This window comes from Mesocricetus auratus, unplaced genomic scaffold (genome assembly GCF_017639785.1).
Source record: "Mesocricetus auratus isolate SY011 unplaced genomic scaffold, BCM_Maur_2.0 Super-Scaffold_100022, whole genome shotgun sequence".
In the NCBI taxonomy this organism is placed as follows: domain Eukaryota; kingdom Metazoa; phylum Chordata; class Mammalia; order Rodentia; family Cricetidae; genus Mesocricetus; species Mesocricetus auratus.
The window spans coordinates 30,332,028-30,352,927 of NW_024429203.1; the positions used below are offsets into that span (position 1 = coordinate 30,332,028).

General features: G+C 39.7%; 1 long non-coding RNA gene across 2 annotated transcripts in view; it reads left to right on the forward strand.

The window, feature by feature from the left end:
* The window catches only part of LOC121133530, a 301,793-nt gene extending 282,189 nt beyond the window's left edge, over positions 1 to 19,604 (forward strand). For both annotated transcript variants that reach the window (XR_005870398.1, XR_005870399.1), the window contains one exon: positions 16,223 to 19,604. This is a non-coding gene — a long non-coding RNA (uncharacterized LOC121133530). The remainder of the gene's footprint in view (positions 1 to 16,222) is intronic.
* Positions 19,605 to 20,900: the final 1,296 nt, after the last annotated feature.

Consider the following 20,900-nt stretch of genomic DNA (forward strand, 5'->3'; position numbering starts at 1 on the left):
CGTCATTAAAAGTGCCTGATGAAATGTGTGACATCTAACAAAATATGGTTACAAGATGTAATAAAATACACAAAGACAGTGTTCATTCCTTCAAGAGTGACAAGGACCCCAGTTGTCTGTTATAAAACTATTTGCAGTCTATGAGAACTAAAGACTTAAAATGCATCTCATCAAAATCTACAGTAAATAAGAGATAAATTACCACAGGATATAAAAAGAGGGGTTAGAGACAGTTCTAGGCGGAGAGCCAACACTTGGCTAAAATAGCAGGTATGTGATTTACTTTGATCCTTGACTAACCAACACACAAGGTTGTGATGGTAATAACACCCCATCTTAGTTAGGGTTTCTATTACTATGAAGAGATACCTTGACCATAGTAACTCTTATAAAGTAAAATATTTAATTGTCATAGTTTACAGTTTCAGGGGTTTAGTTCATTATCATCATGGTGGGACACATACAGGCAGGCATGGTGCTGGAGAGGTAGCTGAGTGTTCTACATCTTGATACACAGGCAACAGGAAGTGAACTGTGACACTGGGCATAGCTTGAGCATAGGAGATTTCAAAGCCCACCACAACAGTGACATACTTCTTCCAACAAGACCATACCTCCTAACAGTGCCACTCCCTTTGGGGACCATTTTCTTTCAAACAACCACACCGCCATACAGAATTAAGAAATGTAATATACTAGAACTGCCATGATAGAGTGCATTCCTAAATAATACAAATATCTTTAAAACTTTTATTCAATCCCACAAAACCATAAATCACGCACTCAAATATGCAATCATCCATTCGACAGACATATTGAGTATTTGTTCTAGTGACTAGATGCCAATATTCTGGAGGCTGTGGTGTGTCCCAGTAACAAGAAGGTCTAGTCTCAGTCCTGCAGGAACTGAAGGCATCTTCCCCTTTTGTTTGTAAATAAGAACTTTAATTGAACTATATGTGATTAACTCTATAATATAGAACAAAAAGTAGGATTGGAAAGCTGGAAGAGGCCAATTCTAACTATATTGTTAAGGATACACTTCCTACAGAAGGTGGCATTCATGGGTTAATTCTTAAGGGTAGGATTTTTAAAGGACAATGACATCCCAGAGAGGGGAAAGGGTGAATGAGGTTTGAAGAAACAAAAGCACATCTCCCTGCATCATCATCATCATAGGGACCTCTGACATTTGCTTATGTAGACATGTGGCTTTACTAGTATTCTCGTTTAAGACTACTCATCCCGAGTACCATGAGATGGATAAGACATAATGATGCCTTGAGGACACTAAGCTGCACTGGGTCTCTAGTGAGGGTCCAGAAAATGAGTTAATAGTGGAAATGAAGCTTCGTGTGAATTTTCCAGATTGAAAAACAAAAAACTTTGTACAGGCTTTAAATGAATGAACTGTACTTATTATATAGGAGTCAGCATGTTTGTCCATAAGTTACCATTTCCCTTAAATCCTGTGTTTTGTGTTTTGCAAAGTAGAACAATTAATAATTTAATTTTGAAAGAAAATACACACACATACAGACACACACACAGAGAGAGAGAGAGACAGAGAGAGAGAGAGAGAGAGCACAAAACTTGTCTTCAAAGCTGATGTATAATTTGTGAGCTGGCTGCCAAAACTGATAAAAATAAACCAAATAAATCTGACAAATACAGTTTTAGTTGAAGTTTAAAGATTCTTTTTCACGAATGACCTTTTAAAACCCAAAGTCATAGATACATTGCAACCAGTCCAATGCCAATTTTGTATATAAATTCTGTGGAAACATCTTTTCCCTAGTTTTGAATTTTTTCTCATAACTGTATTTCCAAATTGTCTGAGATGTCAATCTGATCTTCATGCAAACCAGTTCAAAGGCTGAACTCAGATAGTAAATCCAGAATATATGGTTTTTATTAGGAGCCACAAGGAGATTCTTCCCCCATATAAGATCACTCATAGGAAAAATATTCTAAGATAGTCTGTGTAAATTATCAAATACAGTCCCAGTGAGTTCTCTTTCTACACTTTTTGCCCTGTGGAACAGCAGGAGAAACATATTGCCAATGGCAATATTTGTATAATTTTATTATGTCTGATTTAAATATCAGAGTATAATTTTTAGAAGATCTGTGATCATAAGTAACAATTTGTGTTATATACACTAAAGTTTATTTTATTGTTTGACTTGTAAAAAAGAATATAAAGCCCAAGCATGGATGAGTGAATACTGGTATTTTTCTTTATGTGAAAAAAGAGATGTAAAGTAATCATTTACTTTAGGGAAGTTTTCTGATATGAGGGTTCAAAAGAATTCTTATGCATGTAGAAGTACGAAGTATCATCAGTTTTGTTTCCTTCAAGCTAGATGGCAGTGGGCAATTTTCTACATTGTATTTGAGAGTTGTTTGTCTTCTTGCTTTGACAGACATGTGGAATTGCCCTAAAGATGATGGCAATTAACAGAAAATTTAAATCACATATTTGGTTCTAGGAAGAATAATCTTGAGAAGGGCTCCAAATTGATTTTTGTTGTTGTGATTGTTTAAAAGTACTGTTTATTGCCTGTACAAGGTAGATAATAAAAAATTGTCAATAATGTAAACTCCATATAGTTCTTTGGACAATTCAAGGAGAAAGACCTTCATTTGATAATTCCTTCATTTATTCACTTCCTGAGACTGACTGCTGAGGGCCTATCTGCAGTCCAGTCATCAACATGAGAACACAACAATGTCCTCTTGGGACTCCTTCTCCTGCTTGTCAGGCATGGAGAGGACATAATCAAGAAATCCAAATAATGGCAATGACAGGTCTGTAAGGAGCATTTGTGCTTCATCTCACAAGCTCACTCTGCTCTCGCATTAGTCAAAAGAGTGTCTGCTGGAACCCCTTTCCTTCCCAGACAGGGTGCTTTACAAGGACAGTGAAGCTGATTATTAAATAATTGTTTTATTTACATTTGACATTCCCATACATTTAAGTTTTCAAGCATATCATGATGTACTGTCTTATATACAGAATCATCTCTGGGCAGCTGATTGCAGGGCAGGGCATGGTAATTTAAACAGACCATGTAACATCTAACCTTGTTTTCTTTTGATAATGGCAGTAGTAGTAGTAGTAGTAGTAGTAGTAGTAGTAGTAGTAGTAACCTCATCTCTCAGTATCTCCTAATTGTCTCAGTCACATAAAATGTTGTAAGTGTTCACACAATCTATAAATGTCTTCTCATATAATTCCCCTCCTCTTTGGCAGTGCTGGGGAAATGCTCTGCCATTAAGCTACATTACCAGATCTTAGTTTTTATGATGATGTATCTTAAGTTGTTCTTGAACTTCAAGTTCCTCCTGCCTATACTCCTTATGTATTCACCTCTAAGCTAATTATAATAGTTGTTATACTGTATTGGTTGGGGAATATTGACAAGGAGGAAACTGTAAATTCCAACTTGCAGCTGGTTATGTGTGTGCATTGAGAACTCACAAACATTGAAGAAGGCTATACACATAATCTAAGAAAGCCTACCATACAGAATAAGGTTAGGAAAACCTGTGTTACCTGTGTTTACTCCACAGTGAACTTTGGTTTGTGATAAAATTTCAGTCATTTTCATTCAATTCAACCCTGACCACCCCTTCTTGACTAGAAAGGGGAGATATGACCGTACATTGCTGTCTTGAATAGAATGACCTCTTTGCATGCAGTGTGCTGACCCAAATTAAGGGACTGCTGTTCTCCTTCTCTGAGGCCATCTCACATTGTTCCAACTGAAGAAGACTAGCAGTGACCACTAATCCACGGGATGTCCTCTCAGTGTCTTCCTGTGCCCTGCCCTGTAACTATCTGTTGGAACCACTGGAGATATGTAAACATATGCCTTCAAGGCTTCATTTAGCAAGTAGAATTAATGTTGCTTCCTACATTACTAAATATCCACAAGTTTTATAGGACTAGATGAGTTAGAACTCTACATGATTAGGATAAACAATTAAGGAACATGAAGCTTAGATGCCACTCATAAGGTTTACTTCCAGTATATTGGATGGTTTTGGTTCTGAGACTCCAGGCCAATGCTCTGTCAATGTGCCACATCCTTAACTGCTGGTTGTACTTAAGGTAGATGAATAGCAACTGGGGTTTGATATTACACTTGTAAGACAGCAAAGGTCATTGTCAAAAATTGTCACAGAGATTTAGGGAATAGAGAAGAAAATCACTCATCTAGCATATCACTCTGATATGTGAGCTATCACTAATAGAATACCTATCTCAATGCCTTAGAGCACTGGGATTCAAAATAAGCACAGGGCCCTGCAGACAGCACTTAGTGGTAGAACACTTTCCTGCATGTGTCCAGCCCTGGACTCTAACCCTGTAAGAAATTAAAACCCCAAACAGCATGACATTTCAGTTCATGTGACATAAATTTGATTTTTGTCAACCATACCTCAAGTAAACTTCTCATATTAAAAAGTCTTTTTAAGCAATAATAACAGTGTTATAATAATTACACTGATAGCAAATGCTGCTTATAAACATAATGTTCATTTTTTTTAAATTGTACATTTTAATTAACATAGAATATCATTACTTTCTGCTTTCCCTTTCTTCCTTCCAGGCCCTCCCACATATCTTCCTTCCAAACCTCTCATGCACCTTCTTTAAATTGTTGACCTCTTTTATATTTGATTGTTGTGTGTGTGTGTATGTGTGTGAGAGAGAGAGAGAGAGAGAGAGAGAGAGAGAGAGAGAGAGAGAGAGAGAACACAAATAAACGTGCTGAGTCTGCTTTTGTTAGAAGTGACCACTCTGTGTCAGTGAGGGTGCTTGTCCCTGGGAGAAGCTATTTCTCCCTCTCTTCGCAGTCATTGAGGTCATTAGTTGCCTGTAGTTCTTGTCTATGTGAATTTTCCCCCTCCACATCAGCATGTCTTTTGATGTTGCCATCGTTCTAACTTGTTTATGTACCATTTCTAGGAGATAATTTCAAAACAGACTTTTTGGGATTCTGGCTCTGATCCTTAGTTGTAGAAACTGTGACCTATAAACACTCTTGGGGCATCTTATGGACTAGTGTGGGGCCACAGAGAAACCAAGACAGAAGAAACTTCCAGGAATCTAAAGTTCTGGGCCCAAGATAGTTATATATTTTAATGGTCACAACAGTCAATTTCAAGGATAGAAATAAACTCACCTCTCTATGAGAGGTGTTTCAAAGATGACTGCCACCTTTGTCCTTCTGTACTTCCCACCTCCTCATCAATTAATCCCTGCCACTCACCACAAAAGCTTTGTTTTTGTTTATTAAACAAGATTTTGCCAGGCGTCTTCTTCTCTGGCTGACCTTCCTGTCATTCACATCTCAAATGGCATTTCATAGAGGGTACCTCTTGCCATCTTGTAAAAGCTTTCCCTGGTCATCCAACCTAACACCCTGATTTGTTCTTATAATGATATCACTATCGCTTTCAGATCATCTCTCTGGTCTTTAATTTGAGTTTTTTCCTCCTTCCATTTAAAAAATAACCTCAGGAAAAGAACAATCCTATAATTTTAGCTCACCCTCATTCTCAGCACTTAGTAAGGGCAATGCCAATTGCAAAATAGGCCCTTCCTAAATATTAGTCAAGTAAAAATACAAAGTAACAATTGGGATTCAGAACTAAATCTCACTGACTCCAGAGCTAAAACCCAATGCCCTTGTAATATCTAATATCTAGACTCTGTAGTCTAGACAGATAAGGTCAACCTTGGTCCTAGGGCAAAGGCATGCTATGAAGAAGACAGCTGCAAAGGCATCTGCCATTTAGGAAGTTTCAGCCCCACCAAATACTGCGAAGTTAAAGAATGTTCTGTTCCAGTAAGGCCCCCTTTTATTTGGCTGATTTCATTTCAGCCATTGTTGTTTTGAGTCTTGGAGATGAAAGATCACCACGGAATGCTGTTGTCTCAAGGCCACTTGCAGCCCAGGTCTTGTTTCTCGGAAGACCCCTATAACACCAGTTTGCCAAGGGGCCACCCCAGTAAGAGTATTACCCTGTCCAATCTGGAACAGAGCCACAGCCATGTTTGTACTGAGACTTTGGGGAAGCATGCTTTATAAACGCTTGTTTCCTCTGAGTCACTGTTCAGACTTGTCGTTTCTGTGCAAACATTCCACTGTGTTTTATAACTGGCATAAGAGGGGTGGAAGCCAAGGCTAACTGGACCAGCTTTGAAAGGAAAGGGGAAGTGAGAAAATTTAAATAGCTTTTTCTGTATTAGTGAGAGCCACAGAGGAACTCTTATCTGGACTTCAGATACATACACAATTTCATCTTTATTTATTTTCTTGCTGTAATAAGAAAAGAAAAAGTTCACAGGGAAACTTTTTCCCATCAAGTTTCCATGAAAATTCTGGAAGGTGGCAAGTGTTCCACAAAAACAGGTTAAGAACAATTAAGCCACATATAACCAGTTTTAAAAGCCCTTTATAAATTGCCTTTGACTAAATATGAAGGAATTTTACTTCTAATTTCCAGGCATTGTTGATCTTGGGATCTTTTATCATTACTGCAAGTTTTCTGTAAATTATGTAATCCAGATCAAAAGCATTAACTATTTTTTGCTTACTAGCCTCTTGCCCTTCTGTCAGATTTCTCATCTATTCCAAATGGTTCATTATAATTACACTTGTGCATAAACAAATTTGTTAGATGCAGATATAACTAAATCCTAGACATAAACCATGATTTCTCATTCATTAACCACTTGTTTTGTGTAAATCGTCATCATATTGAAGAATCATCTTTCAGTCACAGGGGTCCAGTCCTTCACATTGTAAATGTACAAAATGCAAGACAACCAGAGATAACAATACAGCTCAGAAAATAGCTAAGCCATACCTGAATCCTGGGTTCTTTGGCATTATAGGAAAATCCTTAATTCTGTGTTTTGTCATAGAAGTCTAGTTCTGTGTCTGAGAGTTTCTCCAGGAGGCTGCACTATAGCTAAATCAGGATACCTACATACCCACCCCACCCCCCACTGCCACACACATACACAGAGCGAGCTGGAATACAAATAATGAATGCTCCACCTTTAGAAGCTTTAGAGCAACAGGAATGAATGCACAAATGTTCTCAGCTATGGTGACCAAACAGTTGGTAGCTACAGGCATGTATTATATACTGTGTCTAGAGTCTTCCTACATGATTAGGCTATAGTCACAGATTTTTCTTTTGCCTGTATCTCTTCTCTTCCCTCCTGTTGTTGCTTCATGGAATCATTTCCGAAGTTAAATACTTGCACCTAAACCCTTGTCTTAGGGACAGCGTCCAGGGGAAAACCCACATGGAGATACTTTTCTTCCTTATAGAGTTATGTTTGCTGCTCAGAAGATCAAGCTAGCATTTTATAAAATAAAAATTCAGTTTGCTGCCAGATCTAACTTATTTGTGTATCTTGGCACTTAGAACCATGCTATCTTATAAATAGCTAAAAATAGAGCAACAACAAATGTATATGTGCTGGCTAGTTTTATGTTAACTTGACACAAACTATAGTCATCAGAGAAGACAGAGCCTTGATTAAGAAAATGCCTCCATAGGCTGAAGGCAATTAATTAGTGATTAATGGAAGAGGGCCCAGCCCACTGTGGGTGGAGTCATCCCTGGACTGGTGGTCCTGGGTTCTATAAGAAAGCAGGCTGAGCAAGTCATGAGGTACAAACCAGTAAGCAGTACCCCTGCACGGCCTCTGCATCAGCTCCTGCTTCCAGATTCCTGCCCTGCTTGAGTTCCTGTCCTGACTTTCTTTGGTGATAAACAGTGATGTGGAAGAGTAAGCCAAATAAGCCTTTCCTCCCCAAATTGTTTGGTCATGCTGATTCATCACTGCAAGAATAATCCCAAATGAGACAGTATAGATTAATATGTATATTAATTGATATACATATATACATGCATACATATATCATCAATTAATCTTCACAAGCACCATGAACAGATACAGACAACTGAGATGAGGGGAAGTAATCTTATAAGGAAAGTTAAACCATCTGTAAGTTAAAACACACTGAAATGCAAAACAACCAGGTCTGTAATCCTGACAGACACAGTTGCTAATGCTAGATTCTAAAAGCTGGAATGTCAGAAGATCAAAATCTGTATAACCCTAGGAAAAAAATACATTTACTCATATTTTAAAAGGGGGATTTATTTGAGAAACAAGAAAGCATGACAGAACATGCAATCTGCTTTAAAGTAACATATATTTTTACAAATATAAACATGTGTCCTCATGAGATTGCTTGGATATAGTTAGTGGCCACATGCTTACTAACTACACTTAAGAAAAAAATTTCAAAGCTGGGTATGGTGGTGCACATCAGTGATTCCAGACTCACACTGAAGCAGGAGGAACATGAATTTGGTAGACTACATAATAACACCTCAGCTGTAAAACAACCATAAAAATATTTTGGAAACTAAATACTTAAATATGTAACTGAAGTCATCTGAAACCCCTCTCTGACAGTCCTAATCATTTGATGAAATCAAACCCAGGATGTGTTGTCCCTGCAACAGCAGTCACCCACAGTGTCACAAATTCAAGCTTCCTTGATAAATGAGGTGACTAATGTATTTTTAAATAAGCTTTAACATTTTATTAACATGTTGTAGTAAGATACAATGTTACCAAGAGTCAACATTGTGGTCATACCCTTTTGCCAAATCACACATTTAATAAAGTAGAATTCTCTAAAAGGCTACACATTCCGTAGTTTCAGTATTAGAAATGGATACAGAAGAGTGAAGAATGTCATTGGCATTGTGATGGGAATGTACTGCATCAATAGATAACTTAGTATGGACATCTTAGCACTCTATCCTTTGAATCTGTGAATGTGAGAGGGCTTTTTATTGTGTGTAGGAGTGGAGTGTGGTGTGTTCTTCAAGTTATTCCATTTTTGATTTGTACTTTTCATCATAAAAGGCCTCAACAACCTTTGTTCAACTTGTCCCTGAGTATTTTGCAATTATGGTAGATGGCGTTGTCTTCATTTCCTTTTTCAGACATCTCATTATTAGTTTATAAATATGATACTATTTTTCAATTTTGTATTCAGCAACACTGCTGAATTTGTTCACTAGTCCTAATAATCTTTTGTCAAACTCTTTAGGGGTGTGTGTGAGTGTGTGTGTGTGTGTGTGTGTGTGTGTGTGTTGTGTATAATCTCCCTACAAGGATTATTTTACTACCTCCATTCCTAGTTGTATAGTTTTTATATATAGCGTTATCTAATCTAATTGCTCCAGTTAAGACTTTGAGTGCTATATTGTGAAAGAGCAGTGAGAGTGAGTATTTTTGTATGGTTTGTTTTTTATGTGTTTGTGGTTTGACCAGGAATGCTACACTGTGTATTTCTAGGACAGCTGTTCGGGGGCAAGGGCAGGACTGATTATGTACCCAGATGAACTTGATTCCTGACCTCTGCACCATAAGAGTGTTTGTTACTTCCACTTCCCCCTGTGGTTGAAGGATATCAAGAGGGACAGGTATCACAAGAAATGACTTTATTCTATAGAAGATTTAGATCAGAGATTTCTGTTTGCAAAATATCACTGTGACTGTTTTGTAGAAAAAGACCTGGATGCAGCAGGGTCAGATGGAAGTCCAGGAAGAATTGGGATAGCTTAGACGAGAGGATGCCAAAGAGGGTGGGGGCTAATTATAAAGATGCCTAAAAGAAGTAGATAGCAGGCATGTTTTGAAGATAAAACTAATAGAATTTGCTGTTAGTGAAGTGTGAAAGACAGAAGTCAGAAAGGAATCCAGGGATTTGAGTATGAGCAACTGGGTGATCATTGGCAATATTCATAGTGCCTGGGAAGAACTTCTATGAGAAAAGGAAGACGATGGTTGAGTTGCATTTGGGCTGACTTTCAGATGTCCAGTGGATACACCTGATGTGATTCTGGAACCCTAGAAAGATGTCAGAGCTGATAATGTAACTTGTGGGCCAACACGATATAGATGATGTTGAAAACCATGGCTGAATGTGATTGTCTAAGACTTAGCACAGCTGGAGATGAGAAATACAAGAATCAAGCCCTTTGGAAGCATTCTGTTTTGTATTGGGGAGAGAGAAAAAAAAATGACACAAAGATGAGTGAGTTTGGGTCTCAAAGAATTCACCAGCTTATGAAGTATCTTACACTGTGTCTGGGATGTATCAGATGACCAGAAAACACTGCTGCTTTTCTATGTCTGTGATGGACTCAATGACTTCGGTACAGGCAGGAAACAGTAGCTTGAAACAGCAAGGACATCTGTCTGCACTTTGGGGGAAGGAAGCCCATGTGAAACAAAAGCCATGATGGAGGCCAAAAGGAACGTTATTTTGCAGCCACCAGGACAAGTTTTGGCCAATTTTTTAAGGTCACCAAATTTCACATTCCTTTGCTATAAATGGAAACAACAACAATAAAGATTTCCTATTTTGCAATGCCTTTATGACATTCAAGTGATAGGGTATATAAGAAAAGATACTTCTAAAACTTTTTTTTCTGAGAAAAGATCTCACCATATAGGTTTAGCTGGCTTACAATTTGCTGTTGATTTTCTGTTGCTACTGTCAAAATATTACAAAGGTAGACATTAAAAACAACCTAATTTTGTTATCTTCATTTCAGTAGAGCAGAAGTTCAAAATGAATTTGTGTTTTGAAACCATGACCTCCTGAGATTTCTAGTGCAGGATCTATTTCTCTGCCTTTTCTGAGTTCTGGAGGGTATTTTTATTCCTTGGTTTGGAGTGTTAAAGCTATGCTTTGGTTGTCATAACTCCCTTGTCATAACTCCGCTGACCCCACTGACTCTGTTTTATAATTATAGTGGGTCCACTCTAATCCAACACAGTGTCTTCAAAGTCCTTAACTTAATCACACACACAAAGCCCCTTTTGCCCTATAATGTGGCAATTCTAAAACTTGCTGTCTGCCTTCTAAAAAATGTTGTTTAAAAAACATAAAAGCCTCTCTCTATCTCTCTCTGCTGTGTGTGTGTGCCTGCATGCATGCGCACTCATGTAGAATGAAGAGGAAGACATCTGGTGTCCTATTTCATCACACTCATCTGTATTCTTTCTTCTTTCATTTTATTTATTCTGAGTGTCTTTCACATCACACATCTCCATCCCATTCATGTCCTCACACCTTCATATCCACCCTCTGCCGTTGCAACCTCCCTGCCAAAATAAAATAAAATTTAAGAGAAAGAAGAAAAGAAGAAGAAAGGGGGGGAAGAGAAGGCAAAATCAATCTTGTCATGGAAGCTGTAGTGTAACACAGTGAGTCACACGGTAAACACTTTTATCCATATATCTTTACTTGCAAGTATCCATTGCAGAGAGTCATTGGTCTGGTTTGAGGCTTCTTGTTTCTGCTACACTATTGATGCAGGTTCCTCACTGGAACTCCCCTTGGTTATCCTGCTGTTGCCCTGTGTTGTGGTATCCTGCAGCTTTGGGCCTATAGGACCGGTTCTTTCATGTGCTCAAGCAGATCATGGATAAGGGGGATGTTGGGGAGTGCCAACGTATAACCCTGGTTCCGAGCCTGGGTAGTTGCAGGATTGTTCAGTCCACCATATGTCCCTTGTCCTCAAAACCAGGGTGAGCTCTATTGCATTGCCCTAGCTAGTTTACCCCTTGCAGCAATGAGCAAAAGGTGGGGCCAGCTCTCCCACTTTCATGTCCTCATATCTTCACCTTCAGGGCCAGCACTACTGTGTTGCCCAGGCATGGAGTAGGGGCCTCTCTCCTGAATGCTGCAGCTGATGGGGGGCAGGGACAGTTCTCCCTCTCTTCTGACCTCAGAGTCAGCTCTCACAACTGCTCCAGGCATTGATGGGAGGAATGGTCCTCTGCCATATGACAGATGAGTAATGGGAATAGCTCTCCCATTACTGGTTCATGCGTATCTCCACCAAGTCTTGACACAGCATCTTTCACTGAAGCTGGAGCAAGGCTGGCAGCCAGAAAGCCCCCCAGATTCTCATATCTGTACTCCTGCAATGCTCTGAGATTGCAGACATACATGCCCATACTTGGCATTTTACATGGGCACTTAGGTCCTCATGTTCTCAAAGCAAGTGCTCTTACCAAAGAAAGTCACCTATCTTCCCAGCTTAAGAGAACTGTGTTGGTTAACATTGCCATTTTGACATAGTCTAGATTCACCAGGTAAGAGAGTCTCAATGAGGGATTGTCTGCACTCACCTGGCCTGAGGACACGTCTTTGAGGAGTTATGGGGTTAATTGATATTTGAAGACCCAATGCACTGTGGACAGTACTATTCCCTAGGCAGGGATTCCTGAACTATGTAAAGTGGAGAAACTGAGCTGAGGACAAATGAGCAAATGAGTATGTATGCATTTTTCTCTTTGCTCTTGAGTACAGATGAGAAGGGACAAACTGTTTGAAGAGTTTATCTTGAATTTCCCACTTGATAGATTGTAGCATACAATTGTAAATGGAAATAAACCCCCTTGTCCTCTAAGTTGCTTTTTGTCAGAGTGGTTTTATCACAGCAACAGAAATTAAACTAGAACAAGGACCAAGAAAGAAATTTTAAGACACAAGTGAGAAAGAGTAGAAGAAAGATAAATGTTCAGATAAACAGAAAGTCAATAAAACAAACATCATAGTTACTAAAGAATCAAGTCAAAAAAGGAGAGATGATTGGATTTAGGAACTACTTCAAGTTACCCATATAAGCATAAGGTTGCAAAGAGATTCTCATTGCAAAATATTTCCACCATACAGGCAGTAGATGAAGAAACAAAACAAAACCCAAAAACATTGTTCATCGGAAAATATGACATTCATGAGCTTTGATAATGCATGTCCTCTAGTTTTAATAATTATGCATTTGTGTTTGTATTGTTTTTCTCCCCCTCCTGTGTCTCTGTCTCTCTGTCTCTCTCCCTGTGTATCTCTCTCTGTCTCTCTGTGTCTCTGTCTCTGTCTCTCTTTCCCTCCTCCCGCCTCTCTCTCTCTGTGTATGTGTGTGTGTTCTGTCTCCCTCCCTCCCTCCCTCTCCCTCCCCCCTCTCTCTCTTTCTCTCTGTGTGTATGTTTTATGTATGCGTGTGTAGGCCCCAAGCTGGTGTTGGGAGTCTTTTCTGATTTCTTTCCAACTTATTCATTGAGGCAGGGTCTCCAAACCCAGAGATCGCAAATATTTCTAGTCTAATTAGCCAATGACTTCCACCTCTGCCCTCAGAGACCTACAGCAGCAGGCAGGACCATCCCACACCTACCATGTATGTCCTCACATTTGCATGGCAAGACTCTGCTCACCCCACAATCACCCAACCCAATATAATTTAGTTTTTAATAATAGTTGTATTTAGCAAGCACACATAATTCCTATAAATATAATGGCAAGTCCAAGACAAAAATAAGTTGTCCTAATACATTTATATCTGTCATAAATCCCTCAAATTTATTCAGTCCCATCAATTTCAGACCTGATCTTTGTTGGCTCTTGAGCTAGTTGCAGGGAAAATAAATGTAAATATGATACAATCTCTAAACCTGAGAATTTATGTTCAGTGAAGAGATGCTTGAATCAGACACTGTCCAGGAGTATGATGAGTGCTTTAATAGAAGTCTGTACAGGTTTGACAAAAGCACAGAAGAGATAACTCATATAGAAACAATGCTCTTTGGCATAAGATATAACTTCTATGACTTCCTTATTTATCATTCTCAGCTTCCCTGATAATTCCACTTGAGTTCAGATAGTGTAACAGGATGGTTAGAGGTATAGACCATGCCCTTAGGTAGACCTATGTTCTGCTACTTAACATTATTTAATTGCTAAATAGTCTTCATTTGCAACAAAGAGTTCATCATGCCTATTTCACAAAGTTGTTATGAAGATGAATAGAGATGATGTTAATAAAACATTTAGCAAGTTCTTGATATATAACATGCCCTAAAATGGAGCAGATGTCAGCGACTTCTTGATCCCTGGTTTTGTTCCATTGATACCAAAATATTTGTGTTTTTCTGAACACAATTGATTGTGTGAGATCTGTGCCTTGTCCTGGTGAACTTTTGCTTGTTCTTTGCAATTTAATGTAAACATCATTCAAGAATTAGGCATACTTCCATCAGAGTCCCTATGATTCCAAACATGTATCTCATTTTAGCATTGATGGCAAGAAAACCTCAAACAGCATTCCTTGAAGATAAGGACCACACACTGGCCCACTTGTTTCAACGGTGCCTGACAGAAGCTGATGTACGATAAATCATAAATTTTAAGTGATCTAGGAAAGAGTCAGTATTCTAGCAATTTCACACATCTTAAATCATCTTGGCATTTGATCTGGTCATTCCAACTTTGGGTGTGAATTAGGAATTAATATGAGTTAGAAGAATTCCCAAATATAGCAACTTTACAGTGCTATTTGTAATGCCGTAAACCATAAAAGAAGCCAATAATATATGAATAGACACATGGTCAGTATTGAAAATATAACAATGTAGCAAGCTAATGTGTAGTCATTAAACATGATAGGTATAAAAACTATGCAATAATATAAACTGAGAGAGGAAACTTAAAGGTATAACACAAATGTACACAAAGATCCATCCATACATGTGCACATTAGCCTGGAGAATAAGAACTGAAATGAAGTGTGCAGGGTTAACAGGATTTGAGTTCAGGGATTATATGGGATCACCTGATTTAATGAGAGTTCTGCCCAGAATTTGGGAAGGAACCATTTCAAATCTTATTTTCTATGTATAAAGTTTTAAGATGACAATGTGCTATGTACCCTAGTTTCCTGCATTTCCCTAGGAATATTCAAGGTTCTTGGGACAGGCAGGATCAGAGAAAGACATAGCTGTATTTCCTCAGTAGGGAAATTATTTGGGGCTTCCAAGTAGAGCCTTGTGGGCACACCTGTCTATGAAGCAGAGCCTGGTAGGAAAGAACATGACAGTCAGAATAAAGTCATCCACAGTCTGGGGGAATTGTGGTCAGAGAAGAGAATATCAAAGTTTTGAATCCTAAAATGAAGTCATTTAGACAGTCAGGCTGAAATAAATGGATCTTCTTCTTGACCGTATTGTAAAATATAGTCTACTTATACATTAATTCATTAGATATCCTTGCCAGAAAAAGATTAGAACCATGGAGCTGAAGGAAGTATGTGCTATAAACCAGGTTAACTGGTCCACATTGCTGGAAACAGCTTCTCTGGTGATGAAAAGTAGATGCTGATTCAACACAGGTAGTAGGCACTAAGACACAGAAAGCCCAGTGAACAAGGGGGAACCTTAGGCCAATATCAAGTATGAGTAATATGCCATTCTATGATAGTGTGCCATGGACTACAACATCAACACATCTAACCCTTGAAACCATGTTTCCAAGCAAACAGAAACCTAGTGCCTTCCTTCTAAAGTCATAAAAGCCAATGAGAAAAGGAATGGGGAAGCTCTTTGTAATGTGTAAAATCTCACTCTGTTAGCTAGTACTGTGATGGTACCTCTGTATATGCAAATAGTGATAGATAGAAAAGATTCTTAAGTGCTTCTCTTGAAGCCAATCGAGGTTTTAATTGACACTTTAGGCCATGGTTTTCATTTGTCTAGAAATTTTATTTATGTGGAATGCCTCATTTTCTAATATGGCTGAATAAAAATGCATTATTGCTCCACTGGGATAATGTCTCAACACTCAGAACAAATGATTTATTCAAAGTCTTTCTTGAGCACATTTTGGGGGGGTGGCAAAATAGCTTGGGGCATGGGGGAGGAGATGCCACAGATGTGGAAAGAAAGGGGCAGCAGGTTGTCTAAAACAAACTTGCCTTACTCCCCACTTTCATAAGTTAGCCAGGGACTGGCTGTCAGGCTGTCCGCCAAATTCCAAAGGACGAGTAAATAAACAGTTAAGGCAAGTTACTCTGCAAATTTGCACATGGCCACCCACACAAGCCCTAAATGAAACTCATGCCAACTGAAAGCAGGCTGCATACAGCCGAATAAGAGCTGTTAACATGCCCTTTCCTCATTAGGTACCCTTCCTGGACTTGAGCTCAGCCATACTTCCATAATGTCCAGAAGTAAAATAGTTAATGTGAGAACCCCCACACACACCACACCACACCCACCCTGCACTGATTTTTTTTCTTTCTTTTTCTTTTTTTGCTTCAGGCAGATCCACTGGTGCATACAAGCTCTTCGACCTTGAGGAGGGACTACAGTTGACAGTGGTGTGGTCAGATTTATGCTTGCAGGGAAAAAAACCCTATATTTCCTGAAATGGCTTAACTTAGTCCAGCTCTAACTGGATTCTATTGCTGTTTGATTTCCAGAAGAGCATGTGCCCGATTGCCCAAGGGAGTAGGCAATCCTCAGAATGAATATTGAAATACCCAGTCATTATTTGCTCTGGGGGACTGCCAGAGCTGCCTGCTGCCTGGGCTTTAGTGGAACTGAAAAGGGAGCTCCTATTTTGAAAACTCAAAGTCATTCTCTGGGGTTCCTTTCATTAAGATTGAAATAAAGACCCTGACTAAACATAGTTGAGCCACAACAACATGTATGATGAGAAAGCACGTTGTGCCTGTGATCACAAAACTTACAGTGACTCCGAGGGTCAATCACTTGGACCAGATCCCTCACCTACATTTCCCCACTTGTATCTGCAGATGAACTGGTGAAAAGTCAACACCAAGAGCAGGTTTGAGAAAAGAGATGTACACTAAGGAACCTACCAACAAGGCATATGAGCAGCTCAGAGAGCAGCACACGCATCCAGGGAGGTGGTCATACGTCTTTGAACTGCATGCTTGTTTGAAAGCCACCTCCCCTAGCATCCTTTGCAAAGGCAGAATTTGTGAGAGGCAGAGGCAGCAAAGCATGGAGCAATGGGATGGGCCGAAGATTCCCTGGGCATTTTTCTGAAGGCCCGTAGTTCTAAAGGTCACCCTGCTAACTGGGAAGGGATTTCATGGGTTGGTGGTGAGTCTGCCTCAGGAAATGATACAGTTGAGACTAGCCATGGCATTTAGGATTCCCCCTTCTCTGTAGCGATAGGCTGTGATTGCTCTGAAGAAAAAAAAATGAAAAGAAAACAAAATTTCCCTTGGAGGAATTGTGAATCTTCTCACCACTGGAGGACAATGACTCCTCTCAAAGCAGGTCCCAAGACCCCATTAGGTAAAATATCCTGTTTTAATAATCAAAAGTAACATTTTATTTAATTATAGAAAGTATACCATTTATTTTTTAAAAAATGGCTCCGCCTTGCTCAACTTGCTGCCCTTGAAGACTGCAAAACACAGGGGCGCAGAGCCTTGCTTGCATGGGGAAAATTTGAGATGCTGGGCCTGACTACAGCATTCCCACGAATAAAAGACTGGACCTTGATTTAGGGAGAAGCTAGAGTTGGAGTTTCCATGGCAACCAAATCAGAAGCACATATTAACGGGAGGCAAAAGCAATTGGCAGTTTGCCTGGGCATCACTTAGAAGCATTAGCCTCCTAAGGTGAGTGCTGTAAATAAGAGTGCAGAGCAACCACTCAGGACCGGAATCAAGTTCAACAGCCTTCACTCATGCTGCCTGAGAAGGCTGTTTCACTGTTGGGGGCAAAGGTGTGCCCAGGAAGGTTCACATACAGAAGGTCTGTGTAAGGTCAGGGACTGCATCCCATGCTTGGGACTCATTTATGAAATTTCATGCATCTTTCTCACTCAGTGTTTACAAGTACAGGGTCATATTTCCCCAGCATGGTCTTTTAGTGTGATCTAGTTGTATGGTGCTCCCGGTGTGGACCAGTTCCTGCCATGGAAGCATCAAAGTATGTCCAGACCCATCTGAACACAGATACTGCCTTTTCATGGTATGTGTAAAATGTTAGAGGCCCTTCAGTGGTAGCTTTTGGATCTGCAATTAAGGATTGGGATTATCAGTTAGATATGATGGATGGGCCCTACTTTTGGCTACTGAAGAGCTAATTTCAGAGTCAAGTTTGCTAACTTGTTTCCTGCATAGCTTTAGGCAACTTGTTTTAGGCTCAGCTACCCCATATATCAGATGGGGATAATCAGTTTTCACCCAGATTTCACAGGATTAAATAATCTATTCCAAGTTAAGGGAGCCTGGCTATCTCCATCAGAAAACAACTACTCTTTCTACTACACCCTCTTCACCCATTTATTTTTGCCATGTTGAGAACCCCACAATCTAGCTGTTACTGTCAGTTTTATTTAATTCTATCTCACTAAATTGTGAGTTCTTTGAAGACAAGAAAGCTACTTTAACTTGCCCCCCCACCCTGAGCATTTCTCCTTTATATAGATTAGTATACTTGGACAATAGCAAGGAGATCAATAAATGTTGGTTTAAATGAATGTAGTTTTATTAGGTGTATTTGAATAGAATTGCATTTACTGCCTTCTAATTTTGTCAGCTACTCCTTCCTGGTGGGTGTATCTATACTGGACAATAGTCAGGGCTGGGCGGCTTGGGTGAGCAGAATCTAGAGTGGATTCCAGAGTTTGGGCTGGGGTAGAAGCACCATGGGCTTGGAGAAGTAAGCCTACTGTCTACTCAGTGTAAGGCCATGCAGCCCCATCCATTTAAGCAATGTTTCTGAAGCCACCACTATTGTATTAGCTGAAACAATCCTGTTAATAAGTCTCTCAATCTCTTTCCCTACTTATGAGCCCTCCCAAAAAACTTCCTCATCTCTAAGAAAGAAGGATGCCCTCACTGGCGAAGAGAGAAAGATTAACAATGACTTTCGATTGGTATCTATCTTTTGATACTTGTGTTTACACTGTGAATTTTAAATACAGATATTTGCCCTTTGTTTTATAGATGAAATAACAAGATGCAGCATTTATAAACTTGGAAAATCACCCTGAGTTAAATGATTTTAAGAATAAAAATGTAGCATGGTTTTCTATTATTTTTAACTTAGGGAATTTGTAAACATGATCCCTGGTCCTATAGGCACCAACTTTGCCCAGCTGCCAGAATGTCATAGCAGAGACAAGGGTCTGTAGTGCCATCCTCCCATCCCCAGGGCTCTTTAACCATCCATCAGTTGGATGCTTGTCTGCCGCCAGCCATTTATGTACTCAAACATGGGGATGATCTAAACTAAGTTCTTCTTGGTATTCTTGACAGTGCAATCCTGTAATAACCATATGCTATGACCCTTGCTTTTGTGGTCAGCATTGCTCCAGAAATGGCAGTGTGCCCTCACTGAAGTAAGCACTGATATGTTTACAGTTCTTCTAAAGGGGCGAAAAATGACTAGAAGTTGATTCTTATGGACGTTGTAGTGTAAACTGAGGAATCCAGTATTTCTATAACATGAGTCAGAATAAATGGAAATACTTCAATGGTTCTTCCTCTGGAGTCAGTATCACTGCAGTGTTTCAAAGCCATGTATCTTTAGTTGATCTACTCCATGGACCTACCTGCAGGTGCTTTTTATTACACTACCCTGTAGATGATAAGACTGTGACCCAGCAAGAGATCCTTTAAGTCAGGTAACTATGGAACACTTTCTGTCAGCTTCAGCCCAAGTTGTAAGATTCCATATTCTTTTATTCTTTTTTTAATTTAAATTAGAAACAAGCTTGTTTTACATGTCAATTCCAGTTCCCTCTCCCTACCTCCTCCCCTGCCCCCCACAAGCCCCATCCCATTCCCTTGCTGCTCCCCAGGAAGGGTGAGTCCTTCCATGGGGGATCTTCAATGTCTTTCATGTCATTTGGAGCAGGACCTAAACCCTCCTTCGTGTGTCTAGGCTGAGAGAGTATCCCTCTATGTGGAGTGAGTTCCCAAAGACCCTTCGTGTACTAGGGATAAATACTGATCCACTACCAGAGGTCCCATAGATTGCCCAGAACCCCAAACTGACACCCACGTTTAAGGGGTCTGCAACAGTCCTATGCTGGTTTCCCAGCCATCAGTATGGGGTCCATGAGCTCCCCCTTGTTCAGGTCAGCTGTTTCTGTGGATTTCTCCAGCCTGGTCTTGACCCCTTTGCTCATCACTCCTCTCACTCTGCAACTAGATTCCAGGAGTTCAGCTCAGTGTTTAGCTGTGGGTGTCTGCTTCTGCTTCCATCAGCTACTAGATGAAGGCTCTAGGAAGGCATATAAGGTATTCATCAATCTCATTATCAGAGAAAGGCATTTAAGGTAGCCTTTCCACTATTGCTTAGATTCTTAGTTGGGGTCATCCTTGTAGATCTCTGGATATTTCCCTAGTGCCAGATTTCTATTTAAACCTATAACAATTCCCTCTATAATGGTATCTCTTTTCTTCTCTCCTCTATTCTTCCCCTGACTGAATCTTCTTGCTTCCTCATGTCCTCCTCTCCCCTCCTCTTCTCCCCTTCTCTTTCTCCTAACTCCCTCTCCCCTCTGCCCTATTCTTCCAATTTTCTCAGGAGTTCTTGTCCCTTTCCCCTTCTCTGGGGTATCATGTATGTCTCTCTTATGGTCCTCTTGTTTCCTAACTTCTCTGGTGGTATGGATTATAGGCTGATAATCTTTTGCTCTATGTCAAAAATCCATATATGAGTGAGTACATACCATGTTTGTCTTTTTGTGACTGAGTTACCCCACTCAGGATGGTTTCTTCTAGTTCCAACCATTTGCCTACAAATTTTAAGATTCCATTGTTTTTTTCCGCTGATTAGTGCTCCATTGTGTAAATGTACCACATTTTCTTTATCCATTCTTCATTTGAGGACATCTAGATTGCTTCCAGGCTCTGGCTATCACAAATAATACTGCTAACTCTGAGATACCATCTTGCTCCTGCCAGAATGGCTAAAACCAAAAACTGCAATGACAGTTTACACT